This window comes from Mustelus asterias, chromosome 9 (genome assembly GCF_964213995.1).
Source record: "Mustelus asterias chromosome 9, sMusAst1.hap1.1, whole genome shotgun sequence".
In the NCBI taxonomy this organism is placed as follows: domain Eukaryota; kingdom Metazoa; phylum Chordata; class Chondrichthyes; order Carcharhiniformes; family Triakidae; genus Mustelus; species Mustelus asterias.
In genome coordinates, this window is record NC_135809.1 from 98,700,587 (window position 1) to 98,705,130 (window position 4,544).

Below are 4,544 nucleotides of genomic sequence, written 5' to 3' on the forward strand. Positions count from 1 at the left end.
CTTCCCGTTGCCTCGGAAAAGCAGCCAGCATAATTAAGGATCCCACGCACCCTGGACATTCTCTTTTCCACCTTCTTCCGTCACGAAAAAGATACAAATGTCTGAGGTCACATACCAAGACTCAAGAATAGCTTCTTCCTTGCTGCCATGACTGACTTTTGAATGGACCTACCTTGCATTAAGTTGATCTTTCTCTATACCCAAGCTATAACTGTAACACTACATTCTGCACTCTCTCGTTTCCTTTTCAATGAATGGTATGCTTTGTGTAATCTGCAAAAAACAATACTTTTCACTGTATGTTACTACATGTGATAATAATAAATCAAATCAAATCAAATCAAATGCAGTCACCTACTCACCTATTCACCCACTCACTCACTTATCCACTCACCCACTCACTCCATATCCATTCGAATACTCACTCATTCACTCACCTACTCACCCACTCACTCATCCACTGACTTATCTATTCACTCATTCATCCACCACCCATCTACTCACTCACTCATCTATCCACTCACCTATTCACCCTCTCACTCACTCACCTATCCATTCATCTACCCACCCAACCACTTACCCATCCACTCACTCACCCACTCACACGTATGCACTCATCTACCCACCTACCCACTCACCTACTCACCCATCCACAGACTTACTCAGCTATCCATTCATCAACCCAGCTACCCACTCGCTCGCTCACACCTCCCTCCCTCCCTTACTCACTCACTCACTCACTCCCTCATCAACCCACCTACTCACTCACGAAAAGACTTAAGAGCTTTAAAAACTTACCTGAATATAGCGGCTAATCTTGTAAAAGGGGGTGTGGGGGCCGGAGGGGGCGTGTCTTCTCCTTGCCCATCTTCTCCAGTACTTGGCAGTCTTGCCCTTGAAAGCTGCACTGAATCATCACTGCTTGGGCCAGGATAGGAAGACCAGACTGAAATATGCGATATGGTCAGGGAGCAGAAACATTCATGGACAGTGGTAATACACACAGCACCAATGCTGACCGTCATGTTGGAGGAACCCTTTCTCTAACCAGGCCTCTGCAGCGGATGGGGCTGGGGAGGGCAGGTGGAAGCCCCTCTAGAGAGTGGCTTTAATCTGTTCCTGCAACATGGTAGGGAGAGAGGGCCTCTAAGGATCTAAGCTAGTCCCTGCCGCATGGTGGAACTTTAATTAGCTTTAATTGGTTTCTTAATGAACCATGTCCACCATGTAGCCTATCACCCAGCCACCCCCATTCCACCACTAGAAAAATGCCCCAGAGGTGGCATAGAGCCAAAAAACAGGCACACCAGCTGGTGAGGCAACTTTTAGCTCATCCCTCTCTGATCCTGGCTCTGATAGAGGCTGGAAGTCCAGCCCCTCATCCCATAGAAACATAGAAAATAGGAGTAGGCCATTCGGCCTGTCGAGCCTGATCATCCAACTCAATAGCCTGATCCTGCCTTCTCCCCATATCCTTTGATCCTTTTGCCACAAGAGCTATATCTAACTCCTTCTCAAAAACATACGTTTTGGCCTCAACTGCTTTCAGTCCTAGCGACTTCTACAGGTTCACCATTCTCTGGGTGAAGAAATTTTTCCTCATCTCAGTCCTAAAATGTTTACCTCATATCCTTAGACTATGACCCCTGGTTCTGGACTCCCCCACCATTGGGAACAACCTCTTTGCAACGCTGTCTAGTCCTGTTAGAATTTTATAGGTTTCTCTGAGATCTCCCCTCATTCTTCTGAATTCCAGTGAATATAATCCTAACTGACTCAATCTCTCCTCATACGTCAATCCCACCATCCCAGGAATCAGTCTGGTAAACTTTCGCTGCACTCCCTTTATAGCAAGAACATCCTTCCTCAGATAAGGAGACCAAAACTGCACACAATATTCCAGATGTCTGGTCTCATCAAGACCCTGTATAATTGCAGCAAGACATCCCTGCTCCTGTACTCGAATCCTCTCGCTATGAAAGCCAACATACCATTTTCTTCTTCATTACCTGCATGCTTACCTTCAGTGACTGGTTTATGAGGACACCCAGGTCTCATTGCACATTCCCGTCTCCTAATTTATAGCCAGATAATAATCTGCCTTCCTGTCTTTGCTACCAAAGTGGATAACCTCACATTATACTGCATCTGCCATGCATTTGACTCAACTTGTTCAAATTACACTGAGTAATCTCTGCATCATCCTCACAGCTCACCCTCCCCTCCAGCTTTGTGTCATCTGCAAATTTGGAAATATTACATTTAGTTCCTTCATCTAAATCATTATTGTATATTGTGAATAGCTGGGGTCCTAGCACTGATCCCTGCGGCATCCCACTAGTCATTGCCTGTCATTTGGAAAAAGATCCATTTATTCCTACTCTTTGTTTCCTGTCTGCCAACCAGTTTTCTATCCATCTCAATACACTTCCCCCAATCCCATGCACTTTAATCTTACACGCTCACTTTATTTGGGACTTTGCCAAAAGCCTTCTGAAAGTCCAAGCAAACCACATCCACTGGCCCCCTCTCATCAACTCTACTAGTTACATCTCCGAAGAATTCCAGTAGATTTGTAAATTTGTCAAACCTGTTTTCTAAGTGCTCTGCTATAAAAGTTTTGATATTGGTCTCTACAATTTTCCCCACTACCGATGTCAGGCTGATTGGTCTATAATTCCCTATTTTTTCTCTCTCTTTTTAAATAGTGGGGTTACATTGCCTACCCTCCAATCTGTAGGAGCTGTTCCAGAGTCTATAGAATCTTGGAAGATGACCACCAGTGCATCCAATATTTCTAGGGCCACTTCCTTAAGTACTCTGGGATATAGATTATCAGGCTCTGGAGATTATTGGCCTTCAATCCTAACAATTTCCCCAACACCATTTCCGTACTAATTTTGATTTCCTTCAGTTCCTTCCTCTCTCGAAACCCTGTATTCCCTAACATTTCTGGTACGTTATTTGTGTCCTCCTTTGAGAACTCAGAACCAAAATATGTATTTAGTTGGTCAGCAGTTTCTTTGTTTCCCATTATAAATTCACCTGTTTCTGACTTTTTCTGAGTCTTTTTCTCTTTATATACCGATTGAAACATTTACAGTCAGTTTTTATGTTCCCCGCAAACTTATTCCAGTACTCTATTTTCTCCTTCTTAATCAATCCCTTGGTCCTCCTTTGCTGAATTCTAAACTGCTCAGGTCTGCTCTTTTTTCTGGCCAATTTGTATGCCTCCTCCTTGGATTTAATACAGTCTCCAATTTCCATTGTTTTACTTTTGTGCGAGACAGGAATGAACAATTGTTACAGTTTATCCATGCACTTTTTGAACGTTTGCCATTGCCTATCCACTGTCATCCCTTGAGGTAACATTTCCCAATCTATCATAGCTAATACGTGCCTCATATCATCATAGTTTCCTTTATTAAGACTCAGGACCCTAGTCTCAGAATCAACTATGTCAATCTCCATTTAGGTGAAGAATTCTATCATATTACGGACCCCAAGGAGTCTCGCACAACTAGACTACCAATTAGTCCTTTCTCATTACACAATCTAGGATGGCCTGTTGTCTAAATTGGTTCCTCAATGTATTTGTCCAGAAAACAATGCTGTACACAATCCAGGAATTCCTCCTCTATGGTATTGTTACTAATTTTCCAATCTATATGCAGATTAAAATCACCAATAATTGCAGCTGTTCCAATTTCGCATGTTTCTGTAACTTCCTGTTTAATGTCATTTTCAACAGCACCACTGCAGTTTGGGGGTCTATATATCATTCCCACTAACGTTTTTTGCCCCTTAGTGTTTCTCAGCTATATCCATACAGATTCCACATTGTCTAAGCAAATATCCTTCCTCACTATTGCATTAATTTCCTCTTTAACCAGCAATGGAACTCCACCGCCTTTTCCTTTTTGTCTGTCCTTCCTAAACACTGAATAAACCTGGATGTTGAATTCCCACCCCTGGTCACCCTGCAGCTATGTCTCTGTAATTCCCAACTGATGTGGAGATGCCGGCGTTGGACTGGGGTAAACACAGTTATGGAACGCTTCACGAATTTGCGTGTCATCCTTGCGCAGGGGCCATGCTAATCCCCAACCGACCCAGACGGACATCGTTGGCCTCCCCATCCCCCACTGACCCGGACATCGCTGGCCTCCCGGCATTCCCATCCCCCTCCATCCCTTCTCTCACAGAGCGCTGCGAAGGCACACTGGGATCCTGTCTGCAAGCACTCCTCCTCATTGGGTGAGAGGCTTGAGCATTGCACCCCCTCCCCCCCCATCTCCCCCCCCATCTCCCCCCCTCTCCCACTCCCCCCTCCTCCCTCCCTCCCACTCCCCCCTCCTTCTCACCCCCTCCCCCCTCCCCTCTCACACCCTCCCCCTTCTCCCCCACACCCTCCCCCTTCCCCCTCCCACCCCTTCCACCTCCTCCCCCTTCCCCCCCACCTCCTCCCCCTTCCCCCCTCCCACCTCCTCCCCCTTCCCCCCTCCCTCCCCCCTCCCCCTTCCCCCCCTCCCACCTCCTCCCCC

At 46.0% G+C, this 4,544-nt stretch overlaps 1 pseudogene; it reads right to left on the reverse strand.

Annotated features, from left to right (window-relative positions):
• Window positions 1-4,043: 4,043 nt before the first annotated feature.
• Window positions 4,044-4,103, reverse strand: LOC144499351 (U6 spliceosomal RNA; annotated as a pseudogene).
• Between the last annotated feature and the right edge of the window lie 441 nt (window positions 4,104-4,544).